Here is a 22,474-nt window from a genome sequence, read left to right as displayed (position 1 = left end):
AACAAACTCATCCTTATAACTTCTAGTTCGATTTTCCAATATTTTAGTAAACATTTTTAATTGCACATAATTTCAAGTGCTTTTTATAACCATCAATCATATTCATCCTCTCATCTTCCGTGGGAGTTATATAGACCTGCATCGTAATGTCGGTCTATATTAAATTTCTTACAGATAATGTGTTTTATACGTCATACATTGTGTGTCTCCAGCGTAATTGCGCTTTGAAAGCTTGAATAACTAATCTTCATACTAAGATTGAATAACAGCTACTGTTGATTCTAGAACTAATAGTGCGATTTGGATGCCAATTAATAGTCTTCATGATTACAATGATATATCTAACGTAATTTAATCATATAATGAACAAAAATGGATCAGCTTCACATAAATAAATGTATAAATATAAAAAGAGATAATTAATTCTTCTCATTACTCGAACAAAATAAATTATGTTATGTTATGTTATGTTTGATATAGAATATCTCTTCTCGGGTTCTCAGCCAGGTGAGTTGGAGATTAGCTTCCAAACTTTCGACGGCTAGCTTCGTCCCTGAAGAAGATGGCAGAGCTAGCCGTCGAAAGCTTGGAAGCTAATCTCCAACTCACCTGGCTGAGAATCCGAGAAGAGTTATTCTAAAATAAATTATGCATTTTAAAATAAAATAATCAAAGGAACAAAAATCATAAATAATATAAAACTCTACAGGGTCTCATTACCATTTGCCATCGTCTTGTGTGCAGTAGGTACTGTGAAGCAAGAAGGCCTATATGTATTTCTTACCATTGGTATACTTATTCACCTCCGCCACCACCCTTGCGGCGAAAGAGGGGAAGATTACAGGTGCACGAGAGCTGGACTGTTTTCATGGCGGGCAACTTACTCATGGCGAGCTGATATTGACATGATTGATTTAGATCAACGCAATAATGTTTCCGAGACGAGGTTTTAAATATGTTAATTGTGTTATCTGGTAGGATGGAAGAGAAGGCCTTATGGCCTTAATCCTGTCAGATTAAATAAATAAATAAAATAAATAATGCTAAAGTCTTTCATTCATGTTTCCGGTCGAATGTGTTTGGTGAAGATACTTGCGCTGAGAGTACTTTGTTCATTTTTATTTAACGACTCTGTATGACTCTATCAGCTGTGCGGTTATCTAGCGTAGACAGAATTTAATAAGGAGAGTCCGAGGATTCTTCATGGGATTACTAGACATTCGTATTGTTATTTGGGAACATTTGGAGAGAAAAAAAAAACAAAATAATCATCTCAAAAGGATTCGAACCAATCCAATCGCAATCTTGGAGCACCTGCTTGCCATGCAGACGAAGCTGGCAGGACAATGCAATGGTGCTATTAGACTTCGGAATTTAAAAACCTTCTAATTATTTTGTAGTTCACAAACAATATTGTTAGGCTATGTATAATACAACTTCACTGTAAAATATTTAAATATAGTTATACTAGCCTCCTGAAGAAAAAGATCGTACTATCTGCAAAAACTGTATTTTTAAGTTAAGAGGTGTATGTGCTTTAAGGAAACGTTTTGATTCATGTTACTAACAATAAGTCAGAAATTTTTAACTGATATTTAACTTAAATTTAACATCTCTGAAAAAAAAAGTGCCTTATGCTGAACATAATTTTTGCAGATAGTCTGCGACTTTTTGCTTCAGAGGGGCAGTATAGAAGTATTTAATTTGTCATTTGTAACGTTTACATTATTTTCTCTTGTGTTTTCAATTCTGTGTCATTTTCATGGATTTTTCTTATACCACACTACGAAAACAACTGATCTAACCAAGCCGCAGCACGCAAACACACTACCGCCAGAGCTGCTCTGGAGGTAGTGCGTTTGCCTGCTGGTTCGGAGTTACGCTCAGGCGTGGGTTCGATTCCCACTTGGGCTGATTACCTGGTTAGTTTTTTTCCGAGGTTCTCCTCAACCGTAAGGCAAATGTTAGGTAATCTATGGCGAATCCTCGGCCTCATCTCACCAAAAACCACCCCGCTATTAATGCTAAATAACCCAGTACTTGATACAACGTCCTTAAATAACCACGTAAAAAGAAAAAAATAAACTACTCTGACTCCTATCCAGTACCGTGCGGCGTGCTGTACTTGTACAAAAGCGCGGCCGTTCGGCTACAAGTATCATCCACAAAACAGGAGTGGTAAGCACAGTAAGCCTCAGGCTGCAGTGTAAGTCTTCGGGTCCATCCTCCGTAAAAGAGAGAAAAAATGCATAGCACCGTTACGCAAATATCATACGAAAATGATTTAAGACCATGAACATCATCATGATTGTAGGCAAAGAAATAAATGTCTATCAAGCGTTTCAGACGTCTTCATACACTTCCTTTCCTTAATGGCTGTCAGGCCAGGATTTTTAGAGATAATGTTTACTGTACTCACATTAATGGTGAGCCCCAGACGCAAATTCTTTTTATTTTTTTTTAATTAATTAGGCAATATTCACTGCAGTACTACAAGTGATAACGAACGCATTATACTTTAAAATATTTCACATAAATGTTTGAAAATAACTATTCAAGATTTCATTGTTGTTTGTATTAATAAATTCTGGTCGTAATAGAAATCCTATAAAGATTTCAAATGCATCAATCCGATCACAGCTTCCGTAGTCCGATTCATTGGATAAATATTCACGACGTAGAACAATAATAAAATGCCGTGAATTAAGCAATGTATTCTCGCACCTCCCAGATTAAAATTCTAGCAGCGCCACTGACTGTATTCATTATTTAATAATGTATTACTTCTGTTCAGAATGGGTGAGATAATAAATTCTTGTATATTCCCAATATTTCTCCTGTAATGCAGCCAGTACACAGAAAGCACTAGATACTTACTTCAAAGCACAGTTACATGTGTGCTAATAGAATTGTCTTGCGCCACTGACTGTATTCATTATTTAATAATGTATTATTTCTGTTCAGAATGGGTGAGATAATAAATTCTTGTATATTCCCAATATTTCTCCTGTAATGCAGCCAGTACACAGAAAGCTCTAGATACTTACTTCAAAGCACAATGTGTGCTAATAGAATTGTCTTGTTTTACAGAGTTTAAAATTAGTTCACAACATGGTAACAACGGAAAATACAATGTGCGTTGTTTTTGTTCGTGTTTTGTTGTAATAAAATTATTCCATTAAATATCTTTTCGTTTCAATGTAACATTGTAGATTACCTTTTATAGAAATTATACTTCTAGCGATTTTGAGGTTATTGATTTTGTCAATTTTAAGTCATAACGAGTCCGAGCCCAGATTATAATTACACCAAGTAAATCCCGTTGTAAAACTTGATCCGAAAGTCAATGCTCAAAAGAGAGAGGACCGAACGGGCCAGAAAGACCAGTTATTTGTCGTAGTAACTGACAGATCTAACTACCTTTGTGTGTGGTTCACATATCTTCTGCTTTACGTGAAACTCTCAGGTCTGGGTTCGAACGAATTCCACTTTGGGCATGAATGTTTCCTAGTTGTCAATGAGGTACTTTTCATTGACAGAACTAGAGCCCCATGATGATTTCTAAATTCCCGCCATGTGTTCGTCCCATGATATGTTAAAATAGTTTAAAATAGGCTTAGATTAATGCTACAACATAAATGAAGAAGATATCCGGTCTTCCATACTAAGATTAGAGATTATGGACTTGCAGTGAAGAACCTGAATGAATACTACATTAATTTCAAATTGTGGAAGTGCTCTCCAAACTTCGTTTCATGCACGGTGATGACGGCGGGTTCAGATTTAATTTTCAATATTAAACTGTTCACTAATCTGTTAAGTATTTGGCTATTAAATTGGTGTAATAAATTTTATAATATCGTAGAAGCTTCAAACAACAAACATGTGTTTTCATAACAACTGAAAATAAATCAAAAGCTTTAGACAAGATATTAGCAGGAGGACTTCACTGTTTGAAAATATTAAATTTCGGTTTCAACCAAGAATCATATAGTATTAAATTACTAAAAAAACAGAACAAATTATTATGAGAACTAAATTAACCTTCCGCTAATCGTATTAATTCTTCAGTAGCCAATGGAAGAGTTTCGTACCTGTTACTTTTGTTTAACTTCACTTTTTATTAGAACATCAGGAGAATAGTACGCATATTTCATAACAATGCTACATCATAATATCAATATTAATTTTGAAAAGGATTTACAAAAGGAAGTAAATATTTTATTAATCAATACCACAATCTTACTTCTGAATATTAAAATCAAACATAAAAATTAAATGTAAAATTTAATCGACTGTCCTTTCCTGATAAATATCATAAAATAAAACTACTCATCGAATAAATTTAAAATTTAATCAACTGACATATACCGATAAATATATCACAGCCATTGTTTGTTTTCATTTCTGAGACGAACTTAAAATTGTATTTCATGTTTCATTTCTTGCACATCTCTATCCCCTCCCCATGAATTTCATAATTTGGGAGATGTGTGAACTTTCGGAGAAAATTATTAATCTCTGTAACCTGAAATATTTAAACACCGAAGCGATAGCAGGGATTAATGTAACTACAGTCAACATACTTGGAGAGAAATGAACTACAGCCTTCACGTTTGCAGAGCTACCGATGATAATTACGTTGAGACTTGCTAAGGTGAGAAACAAAACGTTGAGAATTTCTACATATTTCAAACGTAAAATAATTTGTATTATTTCATCCTATGATAGATATTCTGGCATGTAGATGTAGAAGATACTGCCAAACTCTCTCAAGCACGCCTTGTGTGACGTTCCTAATGGCATTAGGCTTAATGCGCCTTCTCAATTCCGGTAACGTCGTTGGAAGTGTAGTGACATAAATACTGTCCTTGACGAAACCTCACAGGAAGAAGTCACACACTGTCAGATCCGATGAACGGGGACCAGGACGTTCAAATTGCTGTTCGAACACGCGGCGAACAGCGACAACACTGTTATATCGCGCATATTCGAGCATACACTGTCTGTTGATAGGGCAGCCATATTTTACAACAATGATGTACACAATTCCTTCATACTATCGTTGAGACTTTCTAGTCAGATGAGTCCTCTCAACAGGTTACTGGCCTGAAGTGAGCAAGACCAGAACAGACTACTCTAGAACAGGTCACAAGACATCAAATTGCCATCATGAAAGAACTACAAATTGAACCAATCATAGATTATATACAAAACTATAGAAGAAATTGGGAATCTCATGTAAGAAGAATGAACACTACCAGAATACCTCGTCATATTCTAAATTACCAACCAGCTGGCAAGAGATCCTTAGGTCGACCTTTCAAACCTTGGATAGAGACCGTATCGGACCCCTACGTTCAAAACATTCAAGGATGATGATGATAATGGTGATGTGCACGTTTCCCGCTAAATAACAAATTAAAATCAGATGGCAGTATGAAACTTGAAATATCCCTCTTTCAAATGATGGTAGTATCATGTCTCAGTGTATAACATGTTGGTCATAGTGGGCAGGTTAATATGGAAGAAGAAATGTATGCAGTATTTGGCTGGAGAGAAACTTCAGAACTGAGAAAAATTATGAAATATGTAATTTCAGATAATTTATTCGATTAGTCTGTGTACTATACAGGTATCAAATGCCTTAAATTCGAATGACATAAAAGAGAATAAGAGAATATGGTGAGAGTCACATACAGTATATTGATAGGCCTATATTTTACGGAAACAGGTATTAAAAAATGTAAATTTAGAAGTGGAGCAAAGAGAAAGAGATAAGTAGGCTTACGTCAATAAATATACGATAGAATAGTAGGAAAATAATTAGTGATGAAAGTGTTGTAAAATAGAGAAAATCTAAATGTAGACAAATAATTTAGGAGAAAATACCTGGAAAAGAATGATTAAGAAAACGAAAAATTCAAAAAATGCAAATTATTAAGGAAAGGAATAAAATACAATATTTAATAGGAAAGCAAGAAATTGAAGGGAGACATTCTAGGTATAAGAGAGAATAGAAGAGGATAAATAGAGAACGATAGATAGCAATTAAACAGAAGAATAGGAAGTAATTAGGAAATACTTGGCAAATGAATTCATTTCTTTTAGTGTTCTGCCCAAGGACAAGTCTTTCACTGCAAACCCAGTTTTCTCCAGTCTTTCCTATTTTCTGCCTTTCTCTTTCTCTCCGCATATGATCCATATATCTTAATGTCGTCTATCATCTGATATTTTCTTCTGCCCAGAACTCTTCTCCCATTCACCATTCCTACCAGTGCATCCTTTAGTAGGCAGTTTCTTCTCAACCATGGCCCAGCGAATTCCTTTTCCTCTTTCTGATCAGTTTCAGCATCATTCTTTCTTCATCCACTCTTTATCAGTTGATCGTCCGCATATAATTAAAAGAATGGTAAGATTTTTTATTACGTTAACATTTGCTTTCATAGTAATTGTCTCATTATCGCTCATCATGCTATTCCTCACAAGGCCTCTGATAATAGTGTGAGAAACACTGACGTAAGAAAATTATTTTACATTACTTTTTTATCATATTTATATGTCGTGTGACCCTTAATCAACTTCATTCTTTCTGTTGCAGAAATCTCCAGTCTGTCGCCAAAGGCTTCACAATCATCATCTTCGTCGTCTTCCCTTTGCAAAATCGATACTGGAACATGGAAAAATAGCTGCGAGGTGGATGGGGAAAGGAGGCTGAAGGAGAAGGAATGGGTAAGTAGGATACAATCTTGTGGAGTCGTTACACTTGGTTTATACGAGGAACGTTTAGACACAACTTCACCACTTTGCTGCATTGCTGTAATGTGTCTGGAAGCCCAAGACTGAACGGCCTTCGTAAAACTTTTAGATACAGCTTTCCGAACTGTGATAAGAGCATATTGTATTACAATACAGAAATATGCTAAAAGACGTCTGGAGAAATTTGGAACAATTATGATCCACTTCAGATTTAAACAAAAGCACTGATGTGAAGTTAATTAAGTTTACGTGAAAATTTTATTTTGTTAAATAACAAATTCGCTTATCAATTTCATTTTTAATTAAAACCATATTTTAAGAGCAATCTACACATGTCATAGCAAACGTTTTTTATTAACGCAATTCTGAAACTAGTTTAAAGGTAACTAAGTGATATAAAAATGTACGCTGTTATTCTAACTGCTATAGGGTCTGATTTCCGTGCTTGAAAACAGAATTTAACCCGTTTTTATTTCATTATTTCTTTCTTTCCTATTTTATTTCTTTTCCATATGAATAGCTGTTTCGTGTGAATCTGTGAGACCAGCATATGTTGGAATATTATCAATCGGGCTAGGTATTTTATCATGTAGCATATATTTTTGGCAAGACTGATATATTCCTTAAGGAAGGAGATGGGTGAACAATCTAACTTCTGTAGTTTTTGAGCTAGTTAGTTCATTTCTGGGACACATATTCCACATATGATATAGCCTATATATATATATATATATATATATATATATATATATATATATATATACATGCTATAAATTTTCATACATTTCAACCAGATATTTTCTGAGTTATACTCTTTTTTGTAAAAAAAAAAAAAAAAGTTGGTGCATATTTTCAAAATCTATCTCGTCGTACAAATTTTAAGAGTATGATCTAGAAAAAAAAAATTTTACAATATCTTCCATGTACCTAGAAAAGCACAAACATCCACATTTTATAAATATATTTCTAGAATAAAGAAAAAAATTATTATTTTGTCAAAAGTTATTTTTTTCTTAATTTTCTAGTACCTATTGTTATACAAATTACTTTTTAATTTAAAAATAATTAACATACAAAAATGTGGTATGTTGATCATACTTCATTGAACATGCAGTAAAAATGTCATGTTCCTAGCATCAAAATTATAAGAGCCTTTACACTTGAACATGACGAAAAGTGCTGGAAAAAAGTGTGAGAAAACACCTTGTAAAATTTGCATGCAATTGAAGTTCAAGAGTGCAGCCATTTATATATTGCGTAATGTTAATGCTTTCGAGCGCCGTAGAGCATTAAAACTTGCTCAACATATAAATAAAACACTTACTTACTTACTTACAAATGACTTTTAAGGAACCCGAAGGTCCATTGCCGCCCTCACATCAGCCCGCCAGCGGTCCCTATCCTGTGCAAGATTAATCCAGTCTCTATCATCATACCCCACCTCCCTCAAATCCATTTTAATATTATCCTCCCATCTACGTCTCGGCCTCCCTAAAGGTCTTTTTCCCTCCGGTCCCCCAACTAACACTCTATATGCATTTCTGGATTCGCCCATACGTGCTACATGCCCTGCCCACCTCAAACGTCTGGATTTAATGTTCCTAATTATGTCAGGTGAAGAATACAATGCGTGCAGTTCTGTGTTGTGTAACTTTCTCCATTCTCCCGTAACTTCATCCCGCTTAGCCCCAAATATTTTCCTAAGCATCTTATTCTCAAACACCCTTAACCTATGTTCCTCTCTCAGAGTGAGAGTCCAAGTTTCACAACCATACAGAACAACCGGTAATATAACTGTTTTATAAATTCTAACTTTCAGATTTTTGGACAGCAGACTGGATGATAAGAGCTTCTCAACCGAATAATAACACGCATGTCCCATATTTATTCTGTGTTTAATTTCCTCCCGAGTGTCATTTATATTTGTTACTGTTGCTCCAAGATATTTGAATTTTTCCACCTCTTCGAAAGATAAATCTCCAATTTTTATATTTCCATTTCGTACAATATTCTGGTCACGAGACATAATCATATACTTTGTCTTTTCAGGATTTCCTTCCAAACCGATCGCTTTACATGCTTCAAGTAAAATTTCCGTGTTTTCCCTAATCGTTTGTGTATTTTCTCCTAGCATATACACGTCATCCGCATAGACAAGAAGCTGATGTAACCCGTTCAATTCCAAACCCTGCCTGTTATCCTGAACTTTCCTAATGGCATATTCTAGAGCGAAGTTAAAAAGTAAAGGTGATAGTGCATCTCCCTGCTTTAGCCCGCAGTGAATTGGAAAAGCATCAGATAGAAACTGACCTATACGGACTCTGCTGTACGTTTCACTGAGACACATTTTAATTAATCGAACTAGTTTCTTGGGAATACCAAATTCAATAAGAATATCATATAATACTACCGATTCATTTTTTACAAGGAAATGAAACTGCGATTTTTTACTCAAAATGATCGAAATTTCATCCGTCGCCCCTCTTATATATATATATATATATATATATATATATATATATATATATATATATATATATATAATGCATATTATGAAAAAACTAATCGATTTAATGTACTTTGTTAAGTCATATTTATGCATATTTAACTATTTCTATGTGATATAGCATATTTTATTATTTTAATGGTCATATTCGGCATATTTTCACTCTTTCAAGAAGTAGAGAACATTTCTCATACAATTTCTTTCTTCCATGTTCATTTGAGATATTAAATTTATCAGAATTTATTGCATTTTGTTTCCTGGAAAATGGTAAAATGTACCTCCTTCCTCTATTTCGTTTAAATTCACAATATGGACTAAACCCTTACGTACCAGTGACCAAATATTTGTGTAGGCCTATTGTATCGCGACAAGGAGATAGCTACTGAAACCTGTCTTTATAATATGGGTACCGAACTGCAGACAAGGGTCTCATTGAGATTGAATAATCTTGTTGAAGTCGGAAGTATGTGTAGTATAGTTCAGGAAAAATGCCAAAAGCGAAGCAAAGTATTCAAGTAAAATTAAAACAGTAGTTTCCCGATATGGTGAGAAAGTGTTTTCGAGTGATGGGAATATACTGTAATGTAAATTGTGCGACGTAAGGGTAACCGCGGAGAAAACATTTAACGTTGAACAGCTTGTGAGAACAGAAAAACACAAACGTGGTGTACAACGAATTGAAAATGGAAAAACACTACAGCAATTAATGCTCCTAGGGGAATCCCACGAATATAATTCAGCATTCTGTGAAGAACTTTGTACCCGCCTTCCTTTGTGCCTACATTCCTCTAAGTCAGCGGTTCCCAAAGTGTGCTCCGCGGAGCCCTGGGGCTCCGCGAGTGATTCTCAGGGGCTCCGTCCGCGACAGTTATTATGAAGATGTAAAAAGTGATGAATTCCATGCAGTTCAAACAAAATTTTTATCTCATATAAATACAAATAACGAGAAAGCGTTGGAAGCGTCGTATTTGGTTAGTCATGACTTGACTCTTGCTGGTAAACCTCACACCCTTTGCTGAAACTAATAAAACCACTATTAGCGAAGGTAGTGAAGTGCATGGTGGATGGAAAAACTGCAAACTTAATCTCCGGTGTGCACTTATCGAATAATACTGTGCGTAATCGAATCCAGGATCTATCAAACGATGTTAAAAATAACATTATTTTCCTTATCAGTCAAAAGAAATTTTCGCTACAACTTGACGAATCCACAGACGTTACCGGATTAACTGTGTTAATGACGTTTGTGCGGTACGAATTTTCAGGTTCTTTTCGTGAAAATATTTTGTTCTATAAGCGGTACTGAATTTTTTTCCCTGATAGATGTCTTCTTCATTGATAACTCGATACAGTGGGATAATTTCATTGACGTATGCACAGATAGCACAACGGCCATGATAGGTCCTGTTGCTGGCGCTGTTACAAGGATCAAGAAAGCTTAAAAAAACTGCACAGGTAGTCATTGTGCACTACACCGACACGCCCTCGCAACGAAAAAAATGTCAGCGTTATTAAAGCAGGTACTAGGCAACGCCGTCAAAATTGTAAACTTTGTTAAGGCACGACATTTGATCTATGGCTACTCAAAAGAAGATATGACAAGTATACACAAGTCATTGTTATTACACACATAAGTGCGATGGTTGTCGCGTGGTAAAGCGTTGTCCCGTTTAATTGAACTTCGAACGGAAGTTTCTTCACTTTTGCATGACCAAAACAGTTTGCTAGCAAATTATTTGAATGATCAGGAATGGTTGTGCAAATTATGTTATTTGGCAGACACTTTTTAAAAAATGAACGAATTCAGCACATCCAAACGAGAAAAACGGAAAACTATATTCAATGCTAATGACGTAATTGCCATGCTGAAGAAAAAGATTGCATTCTATATAGAAAGCGCCAAGAATAAGGACCTGACATGTTTCTCATTGACTTCAAACTTTATAGAAGCAAATAACATAACAATGAATGACTCATTCATAGCAACAATAAAAGAACACCTTCACAATTTGCTTCAAAATATGAATTCATACTTTGCAAGGGACACTAAGGAATCGATTCTAAATAAATTTGAGTAGATTATAGATCCATTTTCAGTGAAGTCCAAACCAGCAGCCCTCACTGCGGCAGTATATGAGCTCCTTATAGACAGGGTTTCTGACGGCCATTGTCAGGCATCTTTTAAAAGCAAACCACTTCCCGAACTGGGCTCAGTTAGGGAGGATTTTTCGATATTAAGTTCAAAAGTTAAACTGCTCTTACTGCTTTTGGTATTCGGCTAAAAAACAAAATATCGAGCGCGTTGGGACGCAGAAGACGATATGCGTCTTCAACTATAGTCCCGTTGCTCTTATTTTCGGCAGCCAATCACGTTGCAGGTCGACTACATTTAAACGTGTGCGTCTTGTGATTCGCTCCTGATGACGTTATGCATTTCCTAAGGCTCGATAAATACTTAATATAATCGCCCGCCATTTTGACTCTTTCGTTGGAGTTTGCAGAAAGCACACGACGTTATTTGCCGCTCAATTATTTGCTCAGTACGTTTGATTTATTATCATAGGAGCTAAGACATGATAATGTTTAACGGTGTGGCAAATAGATTCCTCGTCTGGTGGCTCGGCAAAGAAAGAACAAAAATGGCGAACGATACTACCTACCTAGACTTTATAGAGCCTTCACTTCCTAAGGTGTAAGCAAAGAGGAGGAGTCACGCCTGGAATAACAGCATCGCGACTATAACTTCTGTGACACCGGACATTGACAAACTCTGCCGCAAGATACACGAACTTAGGGTGTACATTTAACACTGTAACATTTTTTTAAATATCTTAACTATACTAAAAGCCAGGTTATGAACCGACTAAACAGGATGTAGTTGGCTGGGCGAGAGGAAAGTGCGGGTTAGAGGGGTAGCCTGTGCAGTGATGACACGTTGAGTGTGGGGGGGGGGGTTGGAGGGGGAAAATGAAAACGGAGCTTTTCATTGGACCTCACGTGAAAATGTCGTCTGCTAACGAAAATCTGGCAACGGAATCACGGAAACAGTGTAGCCAAAGTTCCCAGTTCATTTGCAATACCACGTGCATTACGAATCGCATTTCGTACCAGCGTCATTAGCCCGTGCATTCTTAAAACAGTAATTTAAATAACTATAGTCCCGACGCTGTTATTTCCGGCGTGACTCCACCTCTTTGCTTACGTCTTAGAAAGTGAAGGCTCTATAAAGCCTAGGTAGGTAGTATCGTTCGCCATTTTTGTTCTTACGTAGCCGAGCTACCATACGAGGAATCTATTTGCCACACCGTTAAACATTATCGTATCGTAGCTCCTATAATAAATCAAAAGCAATGTAATTCAGCAAATACTTTAATTGAGCGGCAAATAACGTCTTCGTGTGCTTTCTTCGAACGCCAACGAAAGAGCTAAAATGGCGGGCGATTATATTAAGTATTTATCGAGCCTTAAGAAATGAATCAGCGAATCACAAGACACACACGTTTACATGTAGCCGACCTGCAACGCGATTGGCTGCCGTCCACACCTGTGGAGTAACTGCCAGCGCGTCTGGCCGCGAAACCAGGTGGCCCGGGTTCGATTCCCGGTCGGGGCAAGTTACCTGGTTGAGGTTTTTTCCGGGGTTTTCCCTCAACCCAAGATGAGCAAATGCTGGGTAACTTTCGGTGCTGGACCCCGGACTCATTTTACCGGCATTATCATCTTCATCTCATTCAGACGCTAAATAACCTAAGCTGTTGATAAAGCGTCGTAAAATATCCTACTAAAAAAATTGGCTGCCGGAAATTAGAGCGACGGGACTTTAATATTGTTGATAGTGTTATCGGGAACTATATACAGTAGTTATTTTAAACGTATCGGTGACAAACGCTGAACACGCTTTGAATCTCACGCCACTATGTATGTGGCAACAGAGGTCAGAAAGAGAACAACAGAACGTTGCTTCCGGTTTAGTCGGTTCATAACCTGGTTTTTAGTATAGTTGTTACATCTTTTTGTAAATTTAAATAATATTTTCTCCAGTTTTTTTTTTAATAGGCTATATGTACCTTATTATTCACACTTCAGTATACGTTTCGTGTGTAGTATGCTTCATAGAACATAGAGAGATAGAACTAAATAATGAACATTTCTTGGGGCTCCACGAGAAATGTATGTTCCAAAAAGGGCTCCGTAGCTGAAAAAGTTTGGGAACCGCTGCTCTAAGTAAACTGGATTATCCAAAACTTCGTAAATTCTTAGAAAAACACACAAGGCAAATCTCTTCTCGTTTCTTCCACGATAAGAAAGGACTACATCAGCCGAAGCTACGAAAAAACTATGCAACAGATCAAACAATGGGTTAATTACTTACTTACTTACTTACTTACTTACTTACTTACTTACTTACTTACTTACTTACTTACTTACTTACTGGTTTTAAGGAACCCGGAGATTCATTGCCCCCTCACATAAGCCGGCCATTGGTCCCTATCCTGAGCAAGGTTAATCCTGTCTCTACCATATCATATCCCACCTCCCTCAAATCCATCTTAATATTATCTTCCCATCTACGTCTCGGCTTCCCCAAAGATCTTTTTCCCTCCGGCCTCCCAACTAACATTCTATATGCATTTCTGGATTCGCCCATACGTGCTACATGCCCTGCCCACCTCAAACGTCTGGATTTAATGTTCCTAATTATGTCAGGTGAAGAATACAATGCGTGCAGTTCTGTGTTGTGTAACTTTCTCCATTCTCCCGTAACTTCATCCCGCTTAGCCCCAAATATTTTCCTAAACATCTTATTCTCAAACACCCTTAACCTATGTTCCTCTCTCAAATTGAGAATCCAAGTTTCACAACCATACAGAACAACTGGTAATATAACTGTTTTATAAATTCTAACTTTCAGATTTTTTGACGGCAGACTAGATGACAATAGCTTCTCAACCGAATAATAACACGCATGTCCCATATTTATTCTGGGTTTAATTTCCTCCCGAGTGCCAATTATATTTGTTACTGTTGGTCCAAGATATTTGAATTTTTCCACCTCTTCGAAAGATAAATCTCCAATTTTTATATTTCCTTTTCGTACAATATTCTGGTCACAAGACATAGTCATACACTTAGTCTTTTCGGGATTTACTTCCAACCCTATCGCTTTACTTGCTTCAAGTAGAATTTCCGCATTTTCCCTGATCGTTTGTCGATTTTCTCCTAACATATTCACGTCATCCGCATAGACAAGAAGCTGACGTAACCCGTTCAATTCCAAACTCTCTGTGTTAACCTGAACTTTCCTAATGGCACATTCTACGTAGAGCGAAGTTAAAAAGTAAAGGTAATAATGCATCTTCCTGCTTTAGCCCGCAGTGAATTGGAAAATCATCAGATAGAAACTGGCCTATACGGACTCTGCTGTAAGTTTCACTAAGACACATTTTAATTAATCGAACTAGTTTCTTGGGAATACCAAATTCAATAAGAATATCATATAAAACTTCTCTCTTAACCGAGTCATATCCCTTTTTGAAATCTATGAATAACTGATGCACTATACCCTTATACTCCCATTTTTTCTCCGTCATCTGTCAAATACAAAATATCTGGTCAATAGTTGATCTATTACGCCTAAAACCACACTGATGATCCCCAATAATTTCATCTACATATGGAGTTAATCTTCTCAAAATGATATTCGACAAAAATTTTGTACGACGTCAACAAGAGTGATATTCCTCGAACGTTACTACAGTTAGTCTTGTCCCCCTTCTTAAAAATAGGTACGATTATGGACTCCTGGTAAACTTTCCTTTTCCGAAATTGCAAGTACAAGTTTATAAATTTCGCTAGATAATGCGCTTCCACCCTCTTGTATTAATTCTGTTGGAATTTGATCAATACCTGGAGACAATTGGTTACAAATGAAAATATATTGGTTTCAATTGATGAAACCACACACTATATGGGAAGATACATTGCAATTGTTATTGTAGGAACTTTGGAAGAAGATGGTTTGGGTGAAAATTTTGTAATAAAATGTGAACATTTAGAAAAAGCCAATTTTTCCACCATTAGTAAACTGTTCGACAGGTGTATGGATGTCATATGGCCAGAAGACGTTCATCATGACAATGTACTGCTCTTTGTAACGGATACTGCGCATTATGTGATGGAAGCTGCAGATTCACTCAAAGTATTATGAAGTAAAATGGTGCATGTGACTTGTTTGGCTCAAGCCTTACACAGAGTTACAGAAGAGATTCGTAGTCAATTCATTGATGTTGATAAATTAATTGGGTGTGTCGAAAAGGTCTTCTTGAAGGCCCCTTCACGTTTTGCATCATTTTAGTTGGCAGCTCCAGGCATTTCCTTGCCGTATTCTCCAATTTTGACAAGACAGGATTCCTGGATTGATGCCTGCAACTATTACTGCCAGAACTTCAAGGTTGTGAAAAACATCATTGATTCGTTTGACAGCAGGGAAGCAATTTCAATTGGACTAGCCGAAGAATTAATGTCTAATTTCGACTTTTCAGGCCAATTGTCAAATATCAAATCCAATTTTTGGTTTCTTCCTGCTGCTATAACTGATTTAGAGCAATCAGAAGTGCCACTAGTGAAGTAGATAGAACTAGTGAAAAAAAACTGTGAATAACTTTGATGTTGTTTATAGTAAAGTGGGGCAAGAAGTGTCAAAGAAAATGGAAGAGATGTTAAAAAAAAAAACGAAGTGTATCACACATTGTGTTCCATTTCAATAATTTAGTCGGGTAAAATTTTTTTTCTTAATGACTCAGAATTAGATTCAAATGATATTGCCCATTTTAAATATGCTCCTCTTGTGTCAGCTGAAGTGGAAAGAAGTTTTTCGAAGTATATACAAAGCTTTGTTGGTTAACAATAGAAAATATTTTTTATTTGAAAATTTGCACAAGGTAATCATTGTACATTGCAACTCAGGACTGATAAATTGGACTAAAAGAAGCATGCGAAAAAATTCATATTATATTCCAACTACTTATAATTTTAATAAAATAAAAAGAATACTACAATATCAAATTCCATACTTTAGCTTACTTCTCATGTGCACTTCATTCTTAAATAAATAGTTCATTGTCATAAACTGTTTTACTAATTTATTTTACAACTGAAATTATTACCTAATTATAATATTGTTAGATCATAGGTTTATGTTATAGTGCATAGAAGGCCTACTGGCCTTAGCTCTGCCAGATTAAATGAATAAATAAATTAAATTAAATTAATATTTCTGGAATTTTAGGTCATAAGTGCATATTTTATACTGCATGTTTTGGAGAATTTTAGGTCATAAAAAACCCAGTCCTATATATCACCATATCTGTACTCTGAAGCAAGCATAATGTCAGGATTCATTTCGTTCATAGTTTGTGGCTATGAAAAGTAGACAAGAAATTAAATTGTCTCGGTACGAACAACATATATGATAAATTATGCTATCTTCGTGAAACACCTATAAAATAATGAATCATGCAAAAATATTTTCTTTCATTTTTATAAACTTCTAAAACCAGAGCTTATAGATTATTGACTGGATGGTTATGTATGGTAATAATAAAACAATGCTGAAAAGGAAATATAAGTAATATGAGAAATCATGTTCGAAAGGCGCATTTTTTCCAACAAATCTCACAGGATCTGCCTGATATCGACCCCGGTCCTTTCGGTGCAGAGCCGCCGGCAAATTGAGTTGCTATTATACCTATATTCCGAACAAGAGGCAAAGGAATTACATGTGAAATAATTTTGTTTTAACTACGCACTGCTGATTGTTGAACAAGACCAATTTCAACTTTGGCTTACAATTACGATTTTCTGATGGAACGGAATTGACTCTGAAATGCTGATAGAGCGATGACATCTGGCGACACGATAGGCAATATTTCTGTGTACAAACAAATGATTTGAAATCTAGTCCGCATTAACCGCAACCAAAGACACGTTTACGCTCAGCAGGGATAGATTTCATCTGTATTATGCTTCATCATTTTGCTGTTCCTCTGATCCATCCATCAATTTCAAAAACATTTTAATTAAAATGTCAGAGACAACATCTCAAATCCCGCATGAAAGAGTTTGGAATGAGAGATAAAAATACGAAAAAAAAAATGAACAACCATGTAAAAAAAAAACAAGTTTTTTTATGCTTTTATTCCAACTTCGACGACAGATTTAACATGGAAGTATCAAAAAGAGGCGTTCTCAAGAGCAGTCGGTCTGTCTCGTAGCTGTGGAAGTGTCTCCTGCTGTCACATCGCTACCCTTTATTTATCACTGCCTGCACCGCAGCGTGCCCTCTCGCCTCATCTGCTTATGCATTGTCTTTTTTCCATTCCTTTAAAAAGATTTAACACCCCCTTCTCTTATTTACGACTCAATACATTCCAATGGAGCGCGGATACTTCTTCACATTTCGGTTCTCCCTGCTCTCACAAAAAGGAAAACTTCAGACCGGATGTATAGGAACGAAGTAAGACTTAGCAATTGCATCTCTTCTCAATCCCTTCCATCTTTCTATCTCTTTTTTTCTTTCTGAACTTGACAAGAACACCCACCGACTTCCTCTGACGGCGACCAGGGTTAAAATCCTGCTAAATCCGGAATGAAATTCATGTCATACAGGCCGACGTTGCGCTGTACAGAGTTCTTATAATAGGCCTATTATTTCCCCCGCCATTCTCATATCGTACTTCCAAATCTCAATAACATATCAACTAGAATTCAACGGAATATTTCTTTTGGCGCTCAATATTCCTGAAACACCAACACCTGCAATTTATTGTTGGGTGACAAAACATTAAAATAAATCCCTAACGTGGAAGTCAATGTCCATTTACGATAGGCTACAAAAAAATAATATTGACAATAATAATAATACTTACTTACTTATGGTTTTAAGGAACTCGAAAGTTCATTGCCACCCTCACATAAGCCCGCCATCGATCCCTATCCTGAAGAAGATTAATCCAGTCTCTACCATCACATCCCAGCTCCCTCAAATATTATCCTCCCATCTATGTCCCGGCCTTCCCAAAGGTCCTTTTTTTCCTCAGGTCTCCCAACTAACACTCTATATGCATTTCTAGATTCGTCCATACGTGCTACTTGTCCTGCCCATCTCAAACGACTGGATTTAATATTCCTAATTATGTCAGGTGAAGAATACAATGAGTGCGGTTCTGCGTTGTGTAACTTTCTCCATTCTCCTGTAACTTCATCCCTCTTAGCCCCAAATATCTTTCTAAGTACTATATTCCCAAACATCCTTAACCTCTGTCCCTCTCTCAGAGTGAGAGTCCAAGTTTCACAACCATACAGAACAACCGGTAATATAACTATTTTATAAATTCTAACTTTCAGTTTTTTTGAGAGCAGATTGTATGACAAAAGTTTTTCAACCAAATAATAATAGGCATTTTCTATATTTATTCTGCGCTTAATTTCCTCCATTTATATTTCTTACTGTTGCTCCAAGATATTTGAATTTTTCCACCTCTTCAAAGGATAAACTTCCATTTTTTATATTTCCATTTCGTACAATATTCTGGTCACGAGACATAATAATAACTTATACTTTGTCTTCCCGGGATTTACTGTACTTAAACCTATCTCTTTACTTGCTTGAAGTAAAATTTCCGTGTTTTCCCTAATATTTTGTGGATTTTTTCCAAATATATTCACAACATCCACATACACAAGCATAATAATAATAATAATAATAATAATAATAATAATAATAATCATCATAACTCTTCGGTAATGTATTTGCTACCATGTTTTCCAATGGATTCGATCCCGACCGAGAGGAGAAGTAAAGTGTTGTAGTATGTAGTAGTAGTAGTAGTAGTAGTAGTAGTAGTAGTAGTAGTAGTAGTAGTAGCAGTAGTAGTAGTAGTAGTAGTAGTAGCAGTACCGGTAGTAGTAATAAAGTAACAATAGAAGTAGTTGAAGTAACAGTTGTAGCAGCAGCAGGAAGTTAGTAGTAGTAATAGTAGTAGAAGCAGCAGCGGTAGTTGTAGCTGTAGCCTAGTTCTACCTGTAGTTTGTAGTTGTAGTTGTAGCAGTAGTTGTAGTTGATGCAGCTGTGTTGTAATTATTCTAGTTGTAGCTGTAGTAGTAGTTGTAGTTTCTCTTAAAGCGCTTTCAACTGCATGTCGAAATTCAACGTGGACGAGAAATGACTGATAAATTTTACCTACAGGCTTATCACGGACAGTGAGCAGTGCTCTTTTACATGTCTAAGTCAATAACAAGGAGATTCTAGCATTAATTCCCTTTCGGAGGAAGTCATGCTGTGGATTTATTTTTTCAAAAGTTTGACCCTGGATGGATTCTTGCACTTGGATTTGCATTGGTCCATTGTGCTCCCTATATATACGATGATTGTCAAAGTTCGATAAATGGTTCAGGTGGAATTCGTGAATCTGATGCTGACAAGTGTGTCATCCTGCCTCAGCCCTGACAGAGCCAGGTTCCATTCTCAGACCAGTACCTGATAAGCCCCAAAGCCCGTAGTCCAAACCCTTCTGTATGAGCATTGGAAACCCAAGACTTCACGCAGTTGTAAATGACAAATGAAATGAGGACGTAGACAGTGCTATTTGAATGATAGAGAGAAATTGGAGTACCGAGAAGAGCTCTCTGCAGCGTCTTTGTCCATCACAAATTCTGTCACGACCTGGTCGGAGATAGAATCTGGGACACTTGGGTGAAGTAAAGTAAAGTTTGTAGTACACTATCTACCAAAAAATAATTGGGCACTGTTTTTGCCCCTTTAAAACCTCGTGGTACCACCTCTTATTGCTATAACAGCAGCCACCCTGTCAGGTATGCTCTCCACTAGTTTGTGCAGGATATCCACTGGAATGCGTCGCCATTCCTCTTGCAACATGGCACTCAGTTGGACAATGAAAGTTGACCCCATGTTTCGGCGGCTACTATGCAGTGGTATGCAGACAATAATGTTCACCGGTTGGACTGGCCTGCACAGAGTCCTGATCTCAATCCCACTGAGCACCTTTGGGACGAATTGGACCGGCGATTGAGTCTTGGGAGATGCGGCCAACTTCCATTGTCCAACTGAGTGCCATATTGCAAGAGGAATGGCGATTCATTCCAGTGGATATCCTACACAAACTAGTGGAGAGCATGCCTGACAGAGTGGCTGTTGTTATAGCAACAAGAGGTGGTACCACGAGGTTCTAAAGGGTAAAAAACAGTGCCCAATTACTTTTTGGTAGATAGTGTAGAATCAGCAGCAGCAGACCAGCAGCCAGAGGACGAGCCACAGTCGCGCCGTGTTCTAAGTTTTATCACCTTTAAAGTATATGGCCCTCGGTCAGGTTTTACACAGCGAACCTTGGACACAACGGTTAAAATGTTCAATTTAAAACGTCGAGAGGAAAAGGTGTCCACACGTATAAATGTCCAAGGAAGCATGTCTGTGGACAAACATGTCCAGTCAGGAAAATGTCCACTGCTTAATGATCGTGAACAAAAATGTCCAACATTTTTCAGTGCACTGTGTTGCAATATAGCCGTTGCTAAGATAGCTAATTCGGAATACTAGGTTTTCTGTTACAAACTTTAATTAACACAATGACCCGAATCATTCGTTCGCAAGATAAACAAAACATTTTATTAACAGAATGTAGACCCTATAGATAAGGAGGCGAGACCTGGCATGTGAGTTGCGCGAGAGAGGAAAGAATGAGCTATAAGAAGAAGAGTGTGTTTCATGATGGTAAATATTATACGAATCTACCAATACGGAAGTTCATCCCAGACTAAAACCTACAGTATCTTTACCCTTCATACCCATTCATGATATAGCCACTGCACACGATAAGATCACAGGTCAGGTCTTACTTCCTCTACGGTACCATTATAACTCCAGAAGTAGAGACAGCAATAAATTGTATTGTCGGTGTGTGGAAAGACAAACTAGTAATGCAAGATGTAGAAGCATTTCAGAGCTGGATAACATAACGATGTTGAAAGATGAACGAAGACAACATTTGCATGAGACAGATCTTGCTGCAGTTGAAATGCTATGGGTCAATGCAACATTAAGGGAAAGAGCTGCAGAAAGGTCACACGAAGGACCATCCAGAATTGTGAGAGACGTCATCGGACAAATTGAAGATGAAGAAATTTTGGCATGGGTTTCTGATAGAAACAGACTTAAGACAAATGTAAATTATGAACGAAATTATTGTAACCTAATTCCAAGGATGCCACGTAGATATTAGGCCTTCTATAAATAGGATATATTATATAACCAAACAAAGGAGAATGGAAAATATGGTAAGGAGGCACAAAGAGTATAAAATCAATAACGACGTTAAACGCTGTTTGCATACTATGCCACACAACTTAAAATTTCATATATCCTACAACCTGATGAATAGGACGGAGAGATTGAGTGAAATTATGAAATGTATATTGGATCATTTTACATGGGACATTTATGTAATCAAATTAGTGGATATTGAATAAATTGGACATTATTTTAGTGGATATTTAATTGAGTGGGCATTAATACATACGTGGACATTTTCAAGTGTGGACGTTCCTGTATATGGACATTTTTGTTTTGGACATTTTAATCTCCAACCTCACAGACCATCAAGGATTATACAAGATTGAGAAACCAGTAACGTAGATTTACGGCATGAGAAAGAACACTCACCCAGAATGAGTTGTCACCAGGCAAAGTTTACGCCCACTTCAAAATTGAAGTATGAAGAAAGACCAGAACAAAGCGAGCATATAGGCGACCCAAGTGCACGTGAGCTCGTCCGAATGTTCACTTGCAAATCATCTATGATGATGATGATGATGATGATGATGATGATGGAATATAATTATATAAGGAACTGCGTACATAATACGTAAATTTCTAATATACATTTGAATGGTGAATTTGCAAAACGACTTAAGTCCCTAGAAGTAGTTTTGAGAAAATTTTTCATATGTAAGAGAAATAGTTTTATTATAAAAATTCATACTTTTGTATTCTTCTTCAGGTCGTAAAAAATTTAATCATCTTCAGGACTTAAGTTGTTCTGCAAATTAACTTCAATCTTACATCATAATTTATTAGGTTACTGACACATAAACATGTTAGCTAAATGTATTTATACCAAAATCAAAAAATAACCT

This window comes from Periplaneta americana, chromosome 4 (genome assembly GCF_040183065.1).
Source record: "Periplaneta americana isolate PAMFEO1 chromosome 4, P.americana_PAMFEO1_priV1, whole genome shotgun sequence".
In the NCBI taxonomy this organism is placed as follows: Eukaryota; Metazoa; Arthropoda; class Insecta; order Blattodea; family Blattidae; genus Periplaneta; species Periplaneta americana.
Note: the sequence above shows the minus strand (reverse complement) of the source record.